Raw genomic sequence first — 25,626 nt, forward strand, 5'->3', positions numbered from 1 at the left:
CAAAACACTCAAAAATTTATCTGTCAGTTTTTTTTTTTTATATTTTCACCATTATTAGATCCTCAGAGATGTGAGCCATGATTGTAGAGACAGGATATTCTTTTACCCTGGACAGGAATATCCACAATTTTACCCTAGGGTAAGACATTTTTTTTATCTCACCCTAGAGTCAAGACAAGCTTAACAAGATCTTTGTACCACATGGTCACATAGGGTAAGAGAAAAACGAATCCTTCACATTCTTTGGGGTGAGATATGAGCTCTCAACCCATGGAATAAGACTTTTTGACCTGTCAAACACTTGGCAGAGACTTGTGTTTGACAACTTCAGAATCTTATATCCCTCAGGTGGAGATTCTCCTGTCTCACCCCAAAGAGGGTGAATGATTCTATTATTCTCTTACCCCAGACAGGGATATCCACAATTTCACTAGTGTGAGATTTTTCTGTCTCACCCTATGGTAAAGGTAAGCTACAAAGGATTTTTGCACATGAGACACAAGTGGTGCACAGGGCAATAGAAAAAGAATCATTCATCCCTTTAGGGGTGAGACAGGAGAAAGCCTCGCGTTTGACAATTTAACAATCTTACCCCTCGGGTTGAGATTCTCCTAACTCGCCCCAAAGAGGGTGAAAGATTCTATTAGTCCTCAGTTCTGTAAGAAATTTCTCATTAATTAAAGGGAAATAACTCTAGTAACTAATCAAAGGTTAAATAACCCTAGTAACTATATCAAAGGGAGATAATTCTACTCACATTGTCCTCAGGAAGATTGTGGCATCCCCAGTTAATTCTGGTCCTCCTCTTGCGTCACGCCACGTATTACCAAAATCGAGGCTATACTGAATTTCCAGTCCTGGCGAGTCACTGTTCACAAGCAGTTTCTTGTTTTGTACCCTAAAAATTACAACCATCATAATCTATATAGCAGATATTTGATTTAATGTCACTAATATTTTAGTTGATTTCAATATCTAAACAATTGAAACATGTTTTGATTTTCCACATATGCTAGAAGGTATTAACATTAAAATTGAGATTTTTAAGGGTTTTGTGTGTTTTTGAGGGCAAAAACTATTGAGAAAGGAGGGAAGAATGTAACAAGACTGGACTGGGTCAGTAATCAGTGACCAGGTAGCTCAATCAATAAAGCATCCGGCTAGTGTTCTGAGGTCCCGGGTTCGAGCCTTGGTCTGTCCACCACAATTTCTCCTCTTCTGTTACACATGTCAATCCATCACAACACACCGCTTATACAGCCCCCGGGATGAGTGGAAGGGGTAGGGGGTGGGTAGGGTTTCAAAAACAACACTTATACAGCCTCCAGGTGAGTGGGAGGGGTAGGGGGTGGGTGGGGTTTCAAAAACACACTTACACAGCCCCCCGGGGTGAGTGGGAGGGGTAGGGGGTGGGTTGGGTTTTAATGACAACACTTACACAGCCCCAGGGTGAGTGGGAGGGGTAGGGGGTGGGTTGGGTTTCAATAACAACACTTACACAGCCCCCGGGGTGAGTGGGAGGGGTAGGGGGTGGGTAGGGTTTCAATAACAACACTTACACAGCCCCCGGGGTGAGTGGGAGGGGTAGGGGGTGGGTGGGGTTTCAATAACAACACTTATACAGCCCCCGGGGTGAGTGGGAGGGGTAGGGGGTGGGTAGGGTTTCAAAAACAACACTTATACAGCCCCCAGGGTGAGTGGGAGGGGTAGGGGGGGTGGGTTTAAACAACCTTAACAGCCCGGGGGGTGGGAGGGGTAGGGGGTGGGTGGGTTTCAATAACAACACTTACACAGCCCCCGGGGTGAGTGGGAGGGGTAGGGGGTGGGTTGGGTTTTAATAACAACACTTACACAGCCCCGGGTGAGTGGGAGGGGTAGGGGGTGGGGTGGATTTTCAATAACAACACTTCACAGCCCCAGGTTGAGTGGGAGGGGTAGGGGGTGGGTGGGGTTTCAATAACAACACTTACACAGCCCCCGGGGTGAGTGGGAGGGGTAGGGGGTGTGGGGTTTTAATAACAACACTTACACAGCCCCTGGGGTGAGTGGGAGGGGTAGGGGGTGGGTGGGTTTTAATAACAACACTTACACAGCCCCTGGGGTGAGTGGGAGGGGTAGGGGGTGGTTGGGGTTTTTAATAACAACACTTACACAGCCCCTGGGGGAGTGGGAGGGGTAGGGGGTGGGTGGAGGGTTTATAATAACAACACTTACACAGCCCCCGGGGTGAGTGGGAGGGGTAGGGGGTGGGTGGGGTTTTAATAACAACACTTACACAGCCCCCGGGGTGAGTGGGAGGGGTAGGGGGTGGGTGGGGTTTTAATAACAACACTTACACAGCCCCCGGGGTGAGTGGGAGGGGTAGGGGGTGGGTGGGGTTTTTAATAACAACACTTACACAGCCCCTGGGGTGAGTGGGGGGGGTAGGGGGTGGGTGGGGTTTTTAATAACAACACTTACACAGCCCCTGGGGTGAGTGGGAGGGGTAGGGGGTGGGTGGGGTTTTAATAACAACACTTACACAGCCCCCGGGGTGAGTGGGAGGGGTAGGGGGTGGGTGGGGTTTTAATAACAACACTTACACAGCCCCTGGGGTGAGTGGGAGGGGTAGGGGGTGGGTGGGGTTTTAATAACAACACTTACACAGCCCCTGGGGGTGGAACTCTGTACTTGATTCCAAGACTGTCTAGGTATGGGAATTCCGTGTATCCGATGGTATTAGCAAATCTGGACCAATCAGCTTCCATCTGAATCCGCCTAGCAGCTGCATCACTCTCGCCCTCCCAAGGAGCTCGATGCCATGCTCTTTCCGCCATTGCAATCACCCGTGGAAACATCTGATGGTCGGTGATGTCACGTGACCTCAGCAATTCTCCCCATAAATGACACTCCATACCTGCAACGAAAACCAAAGATACATACAGTCAAAGATACAGTCAAAGATACATACAGTCAAAGATACAGTCAAAGATACATACAGTCAAAGATACATACAGTAAAAACTTAGTTGGCTTTTCTTAGTTTAACGTCCTACTTACAGCCAGGGTCAGGACCTGCCAGGTTTGTTGGTGGAGGAAAGCCAGAGTACCCAGAAAAAAACCACTGACTAGCAGTAACAACTGCCCCACACGTGATTCAAATTTGTAATCCAGAGGTTGTGGTAATAAATCTGGACATCTTAACAACCAGGCCACAATGGCTCCTTAGTCAAAGTAATCTTTTACAGGCAACATTTGTATGGGAGATATCTGGGAGAGTTTCCGGTATGTGTAGACTACACATAGACGTACACATTGACGTTATCTGTTTACGTCATGAAAAGGAATGTTGTATGATGTGTACTTGTATGGAGTTACGTTGGCTAGCTCTGTTCAGTTATCGATTATTCAATATTTGTGCCTTATTGGAATGCTATTACACACTGTAATTTAACATAAATACTTAAAAACAGAAATTACTGTAAAATTCATTGAACTATAAAGTCATTTAAACAGATATAAATACATGTAATCACCACGCTATACGTTATAGCTAGTTGTAGCAGGATTCCCTTGTCGACAGGTACACATAAGGTTGCTTAACCTCTCTAATTATACGTACCCACGTAATTTTCTGGCCTATGAAGTGTAAGACAATCTCTCCCATTACATATCTCTTCCTTAGTAATCGGTTCTCCAAAAACGGAAAAATCGGCATTCCAATAAATCTGCTCAGGCATGAAGGCAAATACACGATGCAAATCAATGAAGCGTGTCGCCCAGTAAAGCCCAACCTCCTCAGGGTCTGGTTCCTGGGCGTGGTCAAAGTACAAATGCGTTCCCTGTGATAGCACAACCTGAAATGGCAATGATGAGGATGTGGATAAGGGGAGATAATTGCAATAAACAGAATAAGAGAGAAGGGGAGATTATGCAATAAGCAGAATGTGGATAAGGGGAGATAATTGTTACAAAAATTATGGATAATGGGAGGCAATGGCTACGAAATGGTATGGATAAGGGGAGATAATTGTTACAAAAGGATGTGGATAAGGGGAGATAATTGTTACAAAAGGATGTGGATAAGGGGAGATAATTGTTACAAAAGGATGTGGATAAGGGGAGATAATTGTTACAAAAGGATGTGGATAAGGGGAGATAATTGTTACAAAAGGATGTGGATAAGGGGAGATAATTGTTACAAAAGGATGTGGATAAGGGGAGATAATTGTAACAAGGGGATATGGATAAGGGGGAGATAATTGTTACAAAAGGATGTGGATAAGGGGAGATAATTGTTACAAAAGGATGTGGATAAGGGGAGATAATTGTTACAAAAGGATGTGGATAAGGGGAGATAATTGTTACAAAAGGATGTGGATAAGGGGAGATAATTGTTACAAAAGGATGTGGATAAGGGGAGATAATTGTAACAAGGGGATATGGATAAGGGGGAGATAATAGTTACAAAAGGATGTGGATAAGGGGAGATAATTGTTACAAAAGGATGTGGATAAGGGGAGATAATTGGAGGTCATTCTAACAAACATGATGTTGATAAGGGAAGGTAATTGCAAACAAGAGATCCCAGAGGGATCTTGGCGCCCACCATAGAATGATCTATGTCTGACAATGGAAAGAGGGATCTTTCTCCTGCTTTTCAAACATACTACACATAAAATTTGAGACAGATCGCTTCAGTACATTCTGAGAAACAGCGGTAACAAACTTCAACAATGAAATCCAAGATGGTGGCTGGTTGGCCATCTTGTTGAAAGAAAATGTAATAATGTAATATCCACAACAACGGCCCTAGGGGAACCTACATGAGAAATTTGAGAAGGATCCCTTCAGTACTTTCTGAGAAATAGTGGTAACAAACTTTAAATATCAAAATCAAAGATGGCGGCCTGTCAAAGGTTATTGTCTTTTAGAGGTGGTCTTAGCACACTGCGATAAAATAAGTTTACATCATTTTTTACGTATATCTTTATATGTAGCTATTACTGTAAAATCATTAATTTTCGTGGGGGGTTAATTTTCATGGATTTCGTTTTTTGACCAAATTCAACGAATTTAGTGCTTAGTTCCACTTGAGTGATCACACAGTACAGGTGACAGTGTTGACTGTGTATTATAACAGTAATGTCTAAGGCTTTCTCCAAAAATTTAAGTGCCTATGAAAAAAATTTAGAATCCACGAAAATTGTGCCCAACATATTAAATGATTTCACAGTATGGCTATTGTGAGAATTCATCATTGCACTATTATCTGTTCTACATCTCCTAAAATATGACTGCACCAAGCTAAGTACAGTAATAAAACGATGACAAGACATCCAGAATGTTTGTTATACAGGGAAGCAAACTACACTAGAGACATAATCAATAAGGGGAGATAATTAATAAGGGAAGATAATCAATAAGGAGAGATGATACAAAGGTGGAGATGATTAATAAGGGGAGATAATTAAAAGGGGAGATGATTAAAAGGTCTAGATGATTAATAAGGGGAGATGATTAAAAAGTGGAGATAATTAATATGGGGAGATAATTAATAAGGGGAGATTATCAATAAGGGGAGATGATTAAAACGGGGAGGTGATTAAAAGGGAAGATAATTAATAAGGGGAGATGATTAAAAGGGGAGATGATTAAAAAGGGAGATGATTAAAAGGGGAGGTAATTAATAAAGGGAGATGATTAAAAGGGGAGATTATTAATAAGGGAGATGATTTATAAGGGGAGATGATTAAAAGGGGAGATAATTAATAACGGAGATGATTAAAAGGTCTAGATGATTAATAAGGGGAGATTATCAATAAGGGGAAGATAATTAATAAAGGGAGATGATTTATAAGGGGAGATGATTAAAAGGGGAGATTATCAATAAGGGGAAGATGATTACTAAATGGAGATAATTAAAAGGGGAGTGGATTAATAAGGGAAGATTATTAATAAAGGGAGATGATTAATAAGGAGAGATGATTAATAAGGAGAGATGATTAAAAGGGGGAGATAATTAATAAGGGGAGATTATCGATAAGGGGAGATAATTAAAAGGGAGAGATAATTAAAATGGGGAGATGATTAATAATGGGAGATAATTAATAAGGGGAGTTTATTAAAAGGGGGAAATCATTAAAAAGGGGAGATGATTCAAAAGAGAGATGATTTAAAGGGGAGATAATTAATAAGGGGAGATAATCAATAAGGGGTGATGATTAAAAGTGGGAGATGATTAAAATGGGGAGGTGATTTAAAAGGGGGATAATTGATAAAGGGAAATAATTAAAAAGTGGAAATGATTAAAAAGGGAGATAATTAATAAGGGAAGATGATTAATAAGTGGAGATTATTATAATGGGAGATGATTAAAATGGGAAATAATTAATAAGGGGAGATGATAGGGGAGATTATTCAAAAGGGAGATAATTAATAAGGACAGAGATAAATCTTAGAATTTTAAATAAATAAATTTATTTACAGTTTATATTAAGGATCAAACTCTGGACCTCTGTATTACTAGTGTGATGCTGCACCGATCGAGCTAAAGAGAAGTTCTCTCTAGCGGAGAGATATATCACGACTAGTTAACACCAGGGTTTTGAGCTAAAGAGAAGTTCTCTCCAGCCGAGAGATATATTACGACTAGTTGATCAATTTATATGGGGAAATAGCCAAATGGACCCCATTTGAACCCAGCCCCTCAGGACCCCCGGGGGGTCAGGCCCCATCATTTGTTTCAATTTTGAATCCCCCACAATATAAGGATGCTATCAATTGGATTATGGGTGCTATCTCCCATGCTTGGTTTCAGAGAGAAGAAGTAGTTTATTGGAAATAGCAAATGGACCCCATTTGATACCAGCCCCTCAGCCCACCGGGGGGTCAGACTCCCATCATTTGTACAATTTTGATAATCCCCCACCCCTACCATTGCATTTTGGCTATCCCATGATTGGTTTCAGAGTAAAAGGTCGTTTATATGGAAATTCGGCCAAATTGACCCCTTTTCACGCCCTTCAGCCCCTGGGGGGTCAGCCCCATCATTTGTACAATTTTCAGTTAGTAGCCCATAAGGATGCTACCAGGCCAAATTTTGTTGATATATTACGACTAGTTGACACCAGGGTTTTGAGCTAAAGAGAAGTTCTCTCTAGCGAAGAGAGATATATCACGACTAGTTAACACCAGGGTTTTGAAGCTAAAGAGAAGTTCTCTCTAGCGGAGAGATATATCACGACTAGTTAACACCAGGGTTTTGAGCTAAAGAGAAGTTCTCTCTAGCCGAGAGATATATTACGACTAGTTAATACCAGGGTTTTGAGCAAAAGAGAAGTTCTCTAGAAAGATATATTAGGGCTTGTATACACCAGGGTTATATATTCCGTCTTTGCATATTACAGAGTTAGCTCCCTTTCAGGTAGGTATTGATTGTTCCGTTATTATTTTGTGAGCACAATTCACGTCGTTTTCTCTGAAACGTATGACATTACGTTCTCAAACACATGACATCACGACCAATACTTTCCCGCAAGGGCAGATAACTCTATAATATGCAAATATGGAATAGATTAAGCCAACTAAATAATAGCGAATAGATTATTCCAAAACAAAGGGGAGATAATCGGGTCCTCACCTTATAGCCAGCATTGGCGAGGGCGATGGCCTGATTTCCTCGTCCACTTTCCCATTTGTTGTCCCATGGATAACTGTAGATGTGTCTATAAATACAATAATGTTAAGGTGAATAGTCTGGCACAGGAAGGCAAATGGATATAGATGTAATTTATAATAACACCACTAAGAGGCAACTTATATTCTTTTATCGGTTACCATCGGCCTGATTAAGCGTAATAGCCGATACATTTACAGCGTATCTTAAGGGGGGGGGGGGGGGGGGGGGGGGGGGGAGGCAAATAAATCATCAGTATTTGGACCACCCCCCTCGCCCCCACCCACAGAAGGGAGATTAATTCTTTAATTCAACACAAAACCATATATACGTTTATAAACTTTTTTCATATATCGTTAAGTAGAATTCCTAGTACACATTTATAGACAATGGCGTTGATAAAAGGAAACTAAAAGAATACGCAAATTGCCATGCGAGCGCACGGCGAAGGTGTGTGAAATTTGGGTGTTTGGGGGGGGGTCGAGAATCTCCTACAAGGAAAAAAATATTACGATTTAGAATGGCCTAATATGAGTTTAAACGATGCATTTAGATGAATTTGCGGAGCGCCGAAGAGCGCAAGAATTTGGTGTTTGAGGGGTCCGTGGGTTCTCCCCCGGGGAACACTATGACGATTTAGAATTTTACTGCATTTTGATGTATGTGGGAAGAGTCTGAAGGCGCGAGATTTGGGTGTTTGAGGGGGGTCTTGGGTAAAAATATTACGATTTAGAATGGCTGTGAAAATGAGTTTTACGATGTAGATGTAATGATTTTAAAGCGTTTTTAACATGAATTTTTTTTATTTAAAGTTACCTGCATTTAGAAATAATAATTGGTGAATGTCGTCATATCATTATGCAACTCTGCTCGATCTGAACATACCGGCTTCACACCATCGGCACATTGTTGTGTAACACAAAATAATAATGAATTAATTGTCTTGCTAAGTCATATAAACAAATGAATCTTTTAAGAGACATTTTTTAAAAATAGTACGTAGAATCCCTTGAACATTTTTTTAGGTCTAAGTCTAGGAAAATGTGCAGGAGGACCCTTTTTTTCTTTCAAATGTGCAATTATAAAACATTTCAGGCAGGACGAAAATGGGGGGGGGGGGGGGGGGGGGGGCAAAAAAGACATGTTTTGCCCCCGTCCTGGGAAACGGGAAGGCAAAATGCTGGTATACACATTAATAAAGCCAAACATATACATAGGTCTGACAATGAATTATGTAAGGTAATTCTCTTTTTGCTTTGAAAACGCAGTACACATAAATTACAGATGCCATAGTAATGGCAGGATTTTTTTTTTTAAAGTAAATCATATGAAAAAGCATATCTAACTAGTGACATGTAGGGAATGTCCATTAGATCGGATAGAGACTAAAACTAAGATATATAGGGAAATTTCCATTAGACGGATATATATTTAGCTCAGGGCATATTACAGGAATGTCCATTTGCATTTAGACATAACTAGTATATATATAGGGAATTTCCATTACAAGACATTAATATTATATAACTATGTTAGGGAATGTATTTGAATAATGTAAGGAATACCACACGCGCTAAACATGCCTATATTATTAGGCTTTGAAAACTTTTTTTTAAGTACACATAAAATTTATTATTTAAAAGCTAATAGTTGGCAGGCTGAAATAGTTAATAATCATTAAATTTAAAATAATGGTCAAGATGGAAAAAGTTATATATACTAAATGACATGTACAGTATAGGACATGGGGGGAATGTCCATTAGACGGATAGACACTATAACTAAGGATATGTATCTCAATTTCCATTAGACAGATATATATTATTAGCTAGGGCTATATAAGGAATAATAGGTTATATATATGGGAATGTCTCATTAGACGGATGACATTATAACAAGGATATACAATGTATAAATACTTATATATATAAGGAATGTCCATTAGACGGATAGACATTATAACTACTAAGGATATACTTAAGTAGGTAAAAATATGGTGTTCACCAAAGAATGATCTATGTCTGACAATGGAAAGAGGGATCTTTTCTCTGCTTTCAAACTTTTTCAAACATACTATATATAAAATTTGAAACAGATCACTTCAGTACTTTCTGAGAAATAGCGATCTTCAATTATCAAAATACAAGATGGTGGCCTGTTGGCCATTTTGGTCACCGTTCAGCACTTTCTGAGAAATAGCGAGAACAAACTTAACTATCAAAATCAAAGATGGCTGCTTGGCGGCCATCTTGTTGACCGATCGCTCCCAAATCGCAATATGCACAACTATAGGCCCTAGGGGAACCTACATATGAAATTTGAGAACGATCCATTTAGTACTTTCTGAGAAATAGCGATAATAAGAATTGTTATTGGACGGACGGAAGGACAGACGACAGACCACGAATGAAAGCGATTTGAAGCAGCCATCTTGGATTTTGATAGTTAAGTTTGTTATCGCTATTTCTCAGAAAGTGCTGAAGAGATCTGTCTCAAATTTCATATCTAGGTTCCCCTAGGGCGTTAGTTTTGCATATTGCATTTTGGGACTGAACGGTGACCAAGATGGCCGACAGGTCACCATCTTGTATTTTGATAGTTGAAGATCTGATGGTGGTGGGCTAAAAAGAAAAGAAATCAAAATCACCATGAACATTAGCAAGTATACAGTAGTGTTAAGAATCAGTTGTAATTTTATGATTAATCATCAGGTTTTTTTTCCTTTGGTGTATAAACAAATTGGCTCACGTGTTGTCATGTCCTCATGTTGCTTATGTTTTCACAAATAACATCATAATCCTCTGAACGTTTACATTACTACGTAGCACTTATACGCTCTTTAATTCGTTTAGACACTTGATATTTGAAATGATATGAGAGACAACACACGCAAGTGATTAATTGTGACAAGTTTTCTATGACATTTCTTAATCAGTCAAACACTCCAAACCAACGATACTCGAAGAACTCGATTAATCGGAACACCACCAGTATATAGTACCTTGTTTGAAATTCTTTCAGTGAAGCAGAAATCCTTGAAGGAAGTGAATTTACTTTACATTATCTTGTATAAACATATCAACCCAATTAAGATGGAGTAAAGTAAATAAACAACATTGGAGATCGAGTCAATCATTTGATGATTTCATAAAATTGTATGCATGTAATGGTCACATTCTCTTCCATTAAGCCTTATGTTGGATATTTTTTATCAACTTTGAACTTCAGTGTCACGCATCCAACAGGTTGACGAGTGCTTATTATTTAACTCTCCAGCCTCCAGGCATCATTACAGAGAATCCCTCTCATCTATCGTAATACTTGGATGAGGGAGGGGATTATACCAAACTCTATATAGTTTCTGCTAAAAGACTCTCGCATATGTAGATATGAAGGATAGGGATATCCCATCGTCTGGATCACAAAATGTTGTATAATCCTTGACCTCAGGATTTATAACAATCTGCCACCCTCGGGTAGAATATACCCTATCATTTATATCCACATATCAGTCTTATAATACGCGACAGATTAAAGCAGTAAGACAAACCTACCCTGACATTGCTCCTAGAAGGTCTCCATTGAAGGGTATCGATGTTTTCTGGTCGATAATTCCATCCTCCCACACACCAAGGTCAAGGCTTTCCTGCTCGGCCATTTTAGCTATCCGAGCCAGAAAGTACTCCTTCCATTTTTGAGGATTATCAACTTCTGGCTGTAATAAGGGGAAACAACTTTTACAATAAGGGGAGACAAATCTTACAATAAGGGGAGATAACTTTCATAATAAGGGGAGAAAAATCTTACAATTAGGGGAGACAACTTTTACAATAAGGGAGACAAATCTTACAATAAGGGGAGACAACTCTTACATCAGATAAAAAAGTTCTTTTGTAATATATATAGCTATCAGCCCATGTGATATTTGTTTTCATTGCTATTGTAAAGTGATCATCTCTGATGAAGAATATGTTTTTGGTATAATTTATGTACATTATACAATTATGGCCCTCTGTGGAGGGATACATCTAGAATTGTCTCCCTGGAAAGAGTTATTTTCTCGAGGGCGAAGCCCGAGAGAAAATAACTCTTTCCTGGGAGACAATTCTAGATGTATCCCGACACATAGGGACATAATTATTTTATTATACCGAACAAAATTAAAAGAAAAAAATCTCTGTTAAAAGAACACATGAAGATATTTCCCAACAACAACGTTGTTTAAATTCGTCGGGCTAAACAAAAAGTAAACAACAGCGTTGCCATTGTTGGTTGACGTTACAGATGGACGTCAACTTCCGGTCACGTGCGGAGCTTCCAAGGGGTTATTTCCCTGGGGTTATTTCCCTCGGGGGTTATTTCCCCTGGGGTTATTTCCCTCGGGGGTTATTTCCCTGGGGTTATTTCCCTCGCCTTCCAATTCCGGGGAAACATCTAACTTATTCAATGGCATGTGATCAAGTTTAATCCAATCAGAACATTCTAAATGAAAGTGAGGTATAATAACATAAATTATTGACATTGTCGTGAAAAAGTGATCCATGAAAAAACATAAATCAATTGTTTGATACAATTTGCTTAGCTCCATGGACACTAATTATGATGCATACAGTACCCTATAAGGTCACACCTGTAATATATACATGTAATGTCAAACCTGTAATATACAACCTGTTAATGTCACCACCTGTAATATATACCTGTAATGTCACACCTGTAATATATACCTGTAATGTCACACCTGTAATATATACCTGTAATGTCACACCTGTAATATATACCTGTAATGTCACACCTGTAATATATACCTGTAATGTCACACCTGTAATATACACCTGTAATGTCACACCTGTAATATATACCTGTAATGTCACTCCTGTAATACATGCCTGTAATGTCACACCTGTATTATATACCTGTAATGTCACATCTGTAATATATACATGTAATGTCACACCTGTAATATATACCTGTAATGTCACACCTGTAGTGTCACAACCTGAAATATATACCTGTAATGTCACACCTGTAATATATACCTGTAATGTCACACCTGTAATATATACCTGTAATGTCACACCTGTAATATATACCTGTAATGTCACACTGTAATATATACCTGTAATGTCACACCTGTAATACATATACCTGTAATGTCACACCTGTAATATAATACCTGTAATGTCACACCTGTAAATATATACCTGTATGTCCACACTGTAATATACTGTAATGTCACCTGTAATATATACCTGTAATGTCACACCAGGTAATATATACCTGTAATGTCACACCTGTAATATATTACCTGTAATGTCACCTGTAGTGTCACCCTGTAATATATACCTGTTAATGTCACATCCGTGTAATATTATACTGTAATGTCACACCTGAAATATATACATAACCTGTAACACCTGTAATATATACCTGTAATGTCACACCTGTAATATATACCTGTAATGTCACACCTGTAATATATATGTCACACCTAATATAATGTCACACTGTAATATATATCTGTAAAGTCACACCTGTAATGTCACACCTGTAATATATACCTGTAATGTCACACCTGTAATGTCACACCTGTATTATATAACTTTCCTGTCACACCTGTGTATATACCTGTAATGTCACATCTGTAATACATACCTGTAACTGTTAATATATACCTGTAATGTCACACCTGTAATATATACCTGTAATGTCACACCTGTAATATATACCTGTAATGTCACACCTGTAATATATACATGTAATGTCACACTTGTAATATTGTAATAGGAGGGGGTTTTAAATATGTGCAGTTTTGTTAACGCATGTATCAATAGCGTTCGTATAACATTTATATATATGGGAAACGATAGTATTAATACTTACTATTTTCCAAAGGTTGTTTAAAGCGTTTCCTGTCGCGCGGGGTTGTCTATATTTTCAGATAAATACTACAGACTAGTGAGCACATGGCTAATTTGCATAGTTCCAGGTAAATAACAACACTGTCAGGTCATTCCGGGTGAGTTGAGTTGACCCTGTTAAGTGTAGCGACTGGCTTACCAGTCCTGCACATGTTTTTTCGTTCGACAATTTCAATCCTAGGCGAGGGTATAAATACAGGTGCACACAACGCACTCCGGGGGCTCATTTTCAAACAGATTTGTTTCCGGAGACTGCTCCATCATCAGAGGCTGTCAGGTATTTCATGTAGTCGACAAGTCCAGGGTGGGGGGTGGACATTACATCTGGTACGCCTCAGGTAGGGCATGTAGCTAAGACTCTAGTTAACCTGGGGCTGATGTAGGAGTCGGGGTCGTTGTTATGTTTGTGTCATATGTAGTGTGAGTGAGCGAGTGAATGCCTCATCTGTAAATATTTCCATCTGTCTTGTTTAATAAATGTGATTAACTGTTGAACTGACTCCTTTGTTACTACAACAACATGACGGTTATGGTTTGAGCTCACGAACCTGGGTTGCAAACTACCGGAAGTACTATGGACGATGCGGGGTCACGGGACATACTAATGTCCGGAGTCGAGTGACAATCCCGGAACTCCAACTTGCCTATTACAATATATACCTGAAATGTCCAAACCTGTAAATAACCTATTATACCTGTAATGTCACAACTGTAATATATAACTGTAACGTCAAACCTGTAATATATATCTATAAATTATACACCTGTAATATATACCTGTAATGTCAAACCTGTAATATACACCTGTAATGTCACACCTGTAATATATACCTGTAATGTCACACCTGTAATATATACCTGTAATGTCACACCTGTAATATATACCTGTAATGTCACACCTGTAATATATACCTGTAATGTCACACCTGTAATATATACCTGTAATGTCACACCTGTAATATATACCTGTAATGTCACACCTGTAATATATACCTGTAATGTCACACCTGTAATATATACCTGTAATGTCACACCTGTAATATATACCTGTAATGTCACACCTGTAATATATACCTGTAATGTCACACCTGTAATATATACCTGTAATGTCACACCTGTAATATATACCTTTAATGTCACACCTGTAATATATACCTGTAATGTCACACCTGTAATATATACCTGTAATGTCACACCTGTAATATATACCTGTAATGTCACACCTGTAATATATACCTGTAATGTCACACTTGTAATGTCAAACCTGTAATATATAACCCGGTGCTGATGGTAGGAGTCGGGGTCGTTGTTATGTTTGTGTCATATGTAGTGTGAGCTGTGAGTGAGCGAGTGAATGCCTCATCTGTAAATATTTCCATCATCTGTCTTGTTTAGATAAATGTGATTGTAACTGTTGAACTGACTTCTATGTTACTACAACAACATGACGGTATGGTTTGAGCTCACGAACCTGGGTTGCAAACTACCGGAAGTACTATGGACGATGCGGGGTCACGTGGGACCATACTAATGTCCGGAGTCGAGTGACAATCCCCGGAACTTCCGACTTGCCTATTTACAATATATACCTGTAATGTCACACCTGTAATATATCCTTGTAATGTCCCACACCTGTAATATATACCTGTAATATCACACCTGTAATATATACCTGTAATGTCACACCTGTAATATATATACCTGTAATATCACACCTGTAATACATTAACCTGTAATGTCACACCTGTAATATATCCTTGTAATGTCACACCTGTAATATATACCTGTAATGTCACACCTGTAATATATTACCTGTAACCTGTTCACACCTGTAATATATACCTTTAAATGTCACACTTGTAAATATATATCTGTAATGTCACACCTGTAATATATACCTGTAATGTCACACCTGTAATATATACCTGTAATGTCACACCTGTAATATATACCTGTAATGTCACACCTGTAATATATACCTGTAATGTCACACCTGTAATATATACCTGTAATGTCACACCTGTAATATATACCTGTAATGTCACACTTGTAATATATATCTGTAATGTCACACCTGTAATATATACCTGTAATGTCACACCTGTAATGTCAAACATGTAATATATACCTTTAATGTCATATACCTCTCAAGGTGTAATGTCCCACACCTGTAATATTTATAACAATATTTACCTGTACTTACCTGTAACGAGCTTGAGAGACATGCAGTGTGTTGATCCAAGCCCCACTTGGAACCTCGTCACCTCCAAAGTAATGAATAGCCTTTAGGTCAAGGTTGAATGTCACTATGCATGACCTTGAAGAGATTTTTCATCACATGTCTTAGGAATGTGTAAAGTGGATTCCAGACACGGGTTCAGGGCAGTCTTCGTGAATGACTGGGCCGATAGGTAAATTGACCTATAGAAAACAATGTGAGGGCAGTCTTAGTGAATGACTGGGCCGATAGGCAAATTGACCTATAGAAAACAATGTGAGGGCAGTGAATGACTGGGCCGATAGGTAAATTGACCTATAGAAAACAATGTGAGGGCAGTCTTAGTGAATGATTGGGTCGATAGGTAAATTGACCTATAGAAAACAATGTGAGGGCAGTGAATGACTGGGCCGATAGGTAAATTGACCTATAGAAAACAATGTGAGGGCAGTCTTAGTGAATGATTGGGTCGATAGGTAAATTGACCTATAGAAAACAATGTGAGGGCAGTCTTAGTGAATGATTGGGCCGATAGGTAAATTGACCTATAGAAAACAATGTGATGGGCAGTCTAAGTGAATGACTGGGCCGATAGGTAAATTGACCTATAGAAAACAATGTGAGGGCAGTCTTCGTGAATGACTGGACATAGGTAAATTGACCTATAGAAAACAATGTGAGGGCAGTCTTAGTGAATGACTGGGCCGATAGGTAAATTGACCTATAGAAAACAATGTGAGGGCAGTCTTCGTGAATGACTGGGCCGATAGGTAAATTGACCTATAGAAAACAATGTGAGGGCAGTCTTCGTGAATGACTGGGCCGATAGGTAAATTGACCTATAGAAAACAATGTGAGGGCAGTCTTAGTGAATGACTGGGCCGATAGGTAAATTGACCTATAGAAAACAATGTGAGGGCAGTCTTCGTGAATGACTAGGCCGATAGGTAAATTGACCTATAGAAAACAATGTGAGGGCAGTCTTAGTGAATGACTGGGCCGATAGGTAAATTGACCTATAGAAAACAATGTGAGGGCAGTCTTAGTGAATGACTGGGCCGATAGGTAAATTGACCTATAGAAAACAATGTGAGGGCAGTCTTCGTGAATGACTGGGCCGATAGGTAAATTGACCTATAGAAAACAATGTGAGGGCAGTCTTAGTGAATGACTGGGCCGATAGGTAAATTGACCTATAGAAAACAATGAGATGGGCAGTCTTAGTGAATGAATGGGCCGATAGGTAAATTGACCTATAGAAAACAATGAGAGGGCAGTCTTAGTGAATGACTGGGCCGATAGGTAAATTGACCTATAGAAAACAATGAGATGGGCAGTCTTAGTGAATGACTGGGCCGATAGGTAAATTGACCTATAGAAAACAATGTGAGGGCAGTCTTAGTGAATGACTGGGCCGATAGGTAAATTGACCTATAGAAAACAATGTGAGGGCAGTCTTCGTGAATGACTGGGCCGATAGGTAAATTGACCTATAGAAAACAATGTGAGGGCAGTCTTAGTGAATGACTGGGCCGATAGGTAAATTGACCTATAGAAAACAATGTGAGGGCAGTCTTAGTGAATGAATGGGCCGATAGGTAAATTGACCTATAGAAAACAATGTGAGGGCAGTCTTAGTGAATGACTGGGCCGATAGGTAAATTGACCTATAGAAAACAATGTGAGGACAGTCTTCGTGAATGAATGGGCCGATAGGTAAATTGACCTATAGAAAACAATGAGAGGGCAGTCTATTAAGTTAATATTACTAGACTAAGAGATGAAATTTGTGAAAAACCATAATATCACCGTTTTTACAAACAAGCTTACAGTAATTGTTGCAAGCAACACATGTTCCCTGCCATCAATTACATTTTCTAATCTATAGCAAGTTATTACTGCTTTGTTTTGCTGTCATTGTATGAAGATTGAACAAATTCCATTGATATGTTCTCAAGTTATCATCTGGAAAGTAAACTTTTTGAAACTTCCTTCAATTTGTCATACATGTGTACTCCTCCCAACATGTCAATCACACAACTAACAGACGTTACTGATTTGGCTGAAATAAAAAGAGAGCTGTGAAACAGTTCTGAGTACCAGTACAGCATAAAACATTGCAATCAAAATCACGAAAATAAAGGGGAATGAAAATGTGAAAATAGTGTGATGACAGGCTTCCTGAGCCGATTATAGTGGTACAATCAAATCAGAACATCCATAACATTGATATTAGCCAATCAGAACATCCCTAACATTGATAATAGCCAATCAGAACATCTCTAACATTGATACTAGAACTTACATCAGAATTTACTCTTCAATATTAGCCAATCAGAACTTACACTTCAATATTAGCCAATCAGAACATCCCTTCCATTGCCAATCACCAATCAGAACATCCCTATCATTGACAATCACCAATCAGAACATCCCTATCATTGACAATCACCAATCAGAACATCCCTATCATTGACAATCACCAATCAGAACATCCCTATCATTGACAATCACCAATCAGAACATCCCTATCATTGACAATCACCAATCAGAACATCCCTATCATTGACAATCACCAATCAGAACATCCCTATCATTGACAATCACCAATCAGAACATCCCTATCATTGACAATCACCAATCAGAACATCCCTATCATTGACAATCACCAATCAGAACATCCCTATCATTGACAATCACCAATCAGAACATCCCTATCATTGACAATCACCAATCAGAACATCCCTATCATTGACAATCACCAATCAGAACATCCCTATCATTGACAATCACCAATCAGAACATCCCTATTATTGACAATCACCAATCAGAACATCCCTATTATTGACAATCACCAATCAGAACATCCCTATCATTGACAATCACCAATCAGAACATCCCTATCATTGACAATCACCAATCAGAACATCCCTATCATTGACAATCACCAATCAGAACATCCCTATCATTGACAATCACCAATCAGAACATCCCTATCATTGACAATCACCAATCAGAACATCCCTATCATTGACAATCACCAATCAGAACATCCCTATCATTGACAATCACCAATCAGAACATCCCTATCATTGACAATCACCAATCAGAACATCCCTATCATATTGACAATCACCAATCAGAACATCCCTATCATTGACAATCACCAATCAGAACATCCCTATCATTGACAATCACCAATCAGAACATCCCTATCATTGACAATCACCAATCAGAACATCCCTATCATTGACAATCACCAATCAGAACATCAGACAAACAATCACCAATCAGAACATCCCTATCATTGACAATCACCAATCAGAACATCCCTATCATTGACAATCACCAATCAGAACATCCCTATTATTGACAATCACCAATCAGAACATCCCTATCCAGAACATCCCTATCATTGACAATCACCAATCAGAACATCCCTATCATTGACAATCACCAATCAGAACATCCCTATCATTGACAATCACCAATCAGAACATCCCTATCATTGACAATCACCAATCAGAACATCCCTATCATTGACAATCACCAATCAGAACAATTGACAATCACCAATCAGAACATCCCTATCATTGACAATCACCAATCAGAACATCCCTATCATTGACAATCACCAATCAGAACATCCCTATCATTGACAATCAGAACATCCCTATTATTGACAATCACCAATCAGAACATCCCTATTATAGACATCATCACCAATCAGAAACATCCCTATTATGACAATCACCAATCAGAACATCCCTATCATTGACAATCACCAATCAGAACATCCCTATCATTGACAATCACCAATCAGAACATCCCTATCATTGACAATCACCAATCAGAACTTACTTGTCTGCTAGGTCACTGAGGAGATACTCCCTGGCCTCCAGTCCCTGACCTTTCTCGTGAAGGTCATGGTATCGAGCCTCCATGGCCGTAATAGCTGCCTGGCTGTGTCCGGGCATGTCAATCTCCGGGATTATTTGTATATGTAGGAGTTCCGCGTGTCTGAGGATCTCACGGTAGTCGTTGACAGTGTAGTAACCGGAGCTGGGGTATACAGGGTCGGGGCCTGATCCCAAGGCCGGGAAGAGGCATTTGTTCTTCATACCCCCATGACACCGTCTAGATCCAACCTGTAAGTGGATATACATGTACTTACATTTTATTATATAAACTAACCAAGAGGTGCAGAGGGCCTGTATCACTCAACTGGTTAAATTTATATCACAAGAGCCCAAAGGACCTGTATCACTCACCTAGTCATATCAATATCACAACAAGAGTCTCAAAGGGCCTGTATCACTCACCTAGTTAGATTAATATCACAACAAGAGTCTCAAAGGGCCTGTATCACTCACCTAGTCATATCAATATCACAACAAGAGTCTCAAAGGGCCTGTATCACTCACTCCTGGTTAGATTAATATCACAACAAGAGTCTCAAAGGGGCCTGTATCACTCACCTGGTTAAATTAATATCACAACAAGAGTCTCAAAGGGCCTGTATCACTCACCTGGTTAAATTAATATCACAACAAGAGTCTCAAGGGGGTATCACTCACCTGGTTTAGAATAATATCACAACAAGAGTCTCAAACTGTTATCAACATATCAATTAATCATCACAACAAGAGTCTCAAAGGGCCTGTATCACTCACCTGGTTAGATTAATATCACAAAAAGAGTCTCAAAGGGCCTGTATCACTCACCTAGTCATATCAATATCACAACAAGAGTCTCAAAGGGCCTGTATCACTCACCTGGTTAGATTAATATCACAACAAGAGTCTCAAAGGGCCTGTATCACTCACCTGGTTAGATTAATATCACAACAAGAGTCTCAAAGGGCCTGTATCACTCACCTAGTCATATCAATATCACAACAAGAGTCTCAAAGGGCCTGTATCACTCACCTGGTTAGATTAATATCATAACAAGGGTCTCAAAGGGCCTGTATCACTCACCTAGTTAGATTAATATTACAACAAGAGGCCCAGAGGGCCGGTGTCACTCACCTGGTTTAAAATTGATATCACATAAGCTCAGACTTAAAAGCAGAATCCCTCACCACATAGAATAAGGATGCTACCAGTTAAAATCAGTGAAAATTCGGACTTATAGGAATTCAGAATGAGTGCTTAAAATGAATCTATAAGAAAAATGGGGGAAGCACCAGAACCTGATACAGTGAAGAAGTTGGAAAATTTAGGGTAAAAACGACTCATGATTATCCAGAAAATGTTTTTACAATAACTTGGAAAGTACAATGACTGTGATCATCTGAAGTTATTGACCTGAACAAGGTGTCACACATATCTTTGTCATTTCGAACTTTTTTCTGAGTAATAAAAATTTTAAAATCTAATACCTGTGTTAGTTCAGGCAGTCCCTGTATCTCGATCCTCCAACCTTCATCGTCTGACAGATGTATGTGAAGCTTGTTCAACTTGTATATAGCCATAACATCCAACAGCCGCAAAACTTCGTCTTTTGGATGAAAGTTCCGCGCAACATCCAAGTGCAAGCCCCGATATCCAAAACGAGGTTGATCTCTGATCTCTCCGACGGGAACTTCCCACAACTCCGACGGAATTTGATGTGCTATTCTGTACAGAGTGATTGCAGCGTAGAATGCTCCATGGGTGTGGCTGGCAGCTAGTGTGATTGAGTTGGACACAGGATCCACATTTAATGTGTAGGCTTCATCAACTGTGGTAGGAAGATGCTTCAAAGGTACGACGGTTTCCTCCGTAAACAAAATAAAGTTAGACCGCGGCTTTACACTGCTCACTTCCAGTTTCAACAAATCTAAAAATTAAAGAAAATAAACTTTGGTTTGATTTCATGTCCAATACAAATTGTGAGTGTTGGTTATTTCAGGGTAGGCCATACTGTTAAGTGAAGGAAGCCAGAGCTAATACAACTCAAGGGGAGAAATAAACTCTTAAAGGAGCTTATGTTATATAAGGGGAGAAATAAACTCTTAGGGGAGCTTGTGTGATATACGGGGAGAAATAAACTCTTAGGGGAGCTTGTGTGATATAAGGGGAGAAATAAACTCTTAGGGGAGCTTGTGTGATATAAGGGGAGAAATAAACTCTTAGAGGAGCTTGTGTGATATAAGGGGAGAAATAAACTCTTAGGGGAGCTTGTGTGATATAAGGGGAGAAATAAACTCTTAGAGGAGCTTGTGTGATATAAGGGGAGAAATAAACTCTTAGAGGAGCTTGTGTGATATAAGGGGAGAAATAAACTCTTAGAGGAGCTTGTGTGATATAAGGGGAGAAATAAAACTCTTAGAGGAGCTTGTGTGATATAAGGGGAGAAATAAACTCTTAGGGAGCTTGTGTGATATAAGGGGAGAAATAAACTCTTAGGGGAGCTTGTGTGATATAAGGGGAGAAATAAACTCTTAGGGGAGCTTGTGTGATATAAGGGGAGAAATAAACTCTTAGAGGAGCTTGTGTGATATAAGGGGAGAAATAAACTCTCTTAGAGGAGCTTGTGTGATATAAGGGGAGAAATAAACTCTTAGAGGAGCTTGTGTGATATAAGGGGAGAAATAAACTCTTAGAGGAGCTTGTGTGATATAAGGGGAGAAATAAACTCTTAGAGGAGCTTGTGTGATATAAGGGGAGAAATAAACTCTTAGGGGAGCTTGTGTGATATAAGGGGAGAAATAAACTCTTAGAGGAGCTTGTGTGATATAAGGGGAGAAATAAACTCTTAGAGGAGCTTGTGTGATATAAGGGGAGAAATAAACTCTTAGGGAGCTTGTGTGATATAAGGGGAGAAATAAACTCTTAGGGGAGCTTGTGTATATATAAGGGGAGAAAATAAACTCTTAGAGGAGCTTGTGTGATATAAGGGGAGAAATAAACTCTTAGGGGAGCTTGTGTGATATAAGGGGAGAAATAAACTCTTAGGGGAGCTTGTGTGATATAAGGGGAGAAATAAACTCTTAGGGGAGCTTGTGTGATATAAGGGGAGAAATAAACTCTTAGAGGAGCTTGTGTGATATAAGGGGAGAAATAAACTCTTAGGGGAGCTTGTGTGATATAAGGGGAGAAATAAACTCTTAGGGGAGCTTGTGTGATATAAGGGGAGAAATAAACTCTTAGAGGAGCTTGTGTGATATAAGGGGAGAAATAAATCTAGATTGTGTGATATAAGGGGAGAAATAAACTCTTAGGGGAGCTTGTGTGATATAAGGGGAGAAATAAACTCTTAGGGGAGCTTGTGTGATATAAGGGGAGAGAAATAAACTCTTAGAGGAGCTTGTGTGATATAAGGGGAGAAATAAACTCTTAGGGGAGCTTGTGTGATATAAGGGGAGAAATAAACTCTCTTAGGGGAGCTTGTGTGATATAAGGGGAGAAATAAACTCTCTTAGGGGAGCTTGTGTGATATAAGGGGAGGAAAAAAACTCTTAGAGGAGCTTGAGTGATATAAGGGGAGGAAAAAACTCTTAGAGGAGCTTGTGTGATATAAGGGGAGAAATAAACTCTTAGAGGAGCTTGTGTGATATAAGGAGCTTGAAATGGGGGAAAAGCTCTTATAAAGGAGCTTGTATAAATGGGGAGAAATAGCTCTTATAATGGGCTTGTATAACATGGGGAAATAAGCTCTTATAAAGGAGCTTTGTATAACATGGGGAAATAAGCTCTTATATGGAGCTTGTAAAAAAGGGCGGAAATAAACTCTGAAAAAAGGAGGTTGTTATAAGGGGAAATAATTAAGCTCTTATAAAGGAGCTTGTGTATATAAGGGGAATAGAAATATAAAGGAGCTTTGTGATAACATGGGGAAATAAGCTCTTATAAGGAGCATGTATAAACATGGGGGAAATAAGCTCTTATAAAGGAGCTGTGATAAACATGGGGAAAAAATAAGTCTTGTATAACATGTGGAAATAAGCCCTGAAAAAGGAGCTTGTATAACATGGGGAAATAAGCTCTTATAAAGGAGCTTGTAAAACATGTGGAATTAAGCTCTTATAAAGGAGCTTGTAAAATGTGAGCTCTTATAAAGGAGCTTGGGGAATTAAGCTCTTATAAAGGAGCTTGTAAACATGGCGAGCTCTTTTAAGGAGCTTATAAGTATGGGGGAAATAAGCTCCTATAAAGGAGCTTGTATAACATGGTGAAATAAGTCTTTTAAAGGAGCTTGTAAAACATGGTGAAATAAGCTCTTTAAAGGAGCTTGTAAAGTATGGGGAATAAGCTCTTATAAAGGAGCTTGTGGGGGAAATAACATGAGTTGTATACATGGTGAAATAAGCTCTTATAAAAGCTTCTTAACATGGTTAAGTTATAAAGGAGCTTGTATGGAAAAACATAAAGGAGCTTGTATAACTGGTGAAATAAGCTCTTATAAAGGAGCTTGTATAAATGTGAATAAGAGCTTGTAAGGAACATAGCTCTTAAGGAGCTTGTATACATGGTGAAATAAGCTCTTATAAAGGAGCTTGTAAAACATGTGTAAATAAGATAAAGGAGCTTGTATAACATGGTGAAATAAGCTCTTATAAAGGAGCTTGTATAACATGGGGAAATAAGCTCTTATAAAGGAGCTTGTATAACATGGGAAATAAGCTCTTATAAAGGAGCTTGTATAACATGTGGAAATAAGCTCTTATAAAGGAGCTTGTATAACATGTGGAAATAAGCTCTTATAATGGAGCTTGTATAACATGTGGGATATAAGCTCTTAGAAAGGAGCTTGTATAACATGGGAGAAATAAGCTCTTATCAAGGAGTTTGTATAACATGGGGGAAATAAGCTCGTATTAAGGAGCTTGTATAATACCAGGGAAGAATTAAAGAGCTTGATTGTATGATATAAGGGCTCATCATCGGAAATCATGTTAAATTTTTCATGGTTAGCCCTTACCTGTATAACATTTTTAACAACAGGTAATATCTTAATGTTGTATTTACCTTTGTTGTGACCACAAAAAAACAAGAGGCCCAAGGGCCTTAATGGTCATCTGCCTTCTTTGGCAAAAGTTCTAATAGGAAATTAATTTGATATGGTGTCATGGTAGCCATCTTCGATTTGAGATCAACCAGAGATGTAACAACACTTTGTCAAGATCATATCAGGATCATTTCATGCAAGTTTCAACCAAAGCGCAACTGTGGAACATGAGAAGACGTTCCAAATACATTTTCAAGATGGTGGCTGTGGTGGCCACCTTGGATTTCAGATCGACCCGAAAAATAACAGCACTTGGTCGGGACCATGTCAGGATCATATCATGCAAGTTTCAGCTAAACCACACTTGTAGAACTTGAGAAGAAGTTCAAAATGTGAAAAGTAAACACACAGGGCAAAGCGGACAAAGATGGACGAAACATGATGACTATAGGTCATCCTGACTCTTCGAGTCAGATGGCCTAAAAAGTCTTTACATCCTGAACATTTCAGGTTCACTAGTACGAGGGATGTTCCGAAATTAATATTACTTGCGCAATATCTCGTTGAAATCGTGCTAAATGGGCTTAAAACTACCTCGTGGCGTTAGCGTGATATCTGAAGCGTAATTAGTTAAATATCTCGCTCACAATTACATTGACCTTGGTGCTGTGTACATTGTTTTGTAGCGCATTCGTTACACTCTATACAAATATGGTTGGCAAGAGAGTTGAAAACGTAATTGAAATTAGGGCCTATATCAAAGGTAGGTCTCTACTTGGCTTAAAGCCAGTGGATATTCATCGTGAGGTGTGTGATATATATGGGAAGAGTCAAATGTCATATATATATGACTATTTGTAGGTGGGTTGCTCGATTTAAGTCAGGACACCAGCAGCT

At 39.1% G+C, this 25,626-nt stretch overlaps 1 pseudogene; it reads right to left on the reverse strand.

Annotated features, from left to right (window-relative positions):
• Window positions 1-25,626, reverse strand: part of LOC138305511 (beta-hexosaminidase-like) — a 50,985-nt pseudogene that overhangs the window by 7,548 nt on the left and 17,811 nt on the right.

The sequence above is a fragment of the Argopecten irradians genome, chromosome 13 (assembly GCF_041381155.1).
Source record: "Argopecten irradians isolate NY chromosome 13, Ai_NY, whole genome shotgun sequence".
Classification (NCBI taxonomy): Eukaryota; Metazoa; Mollusca; class Bivalvia; order Pectinida; family Pectinidae; genus Argopecten; species Argopecten irradians.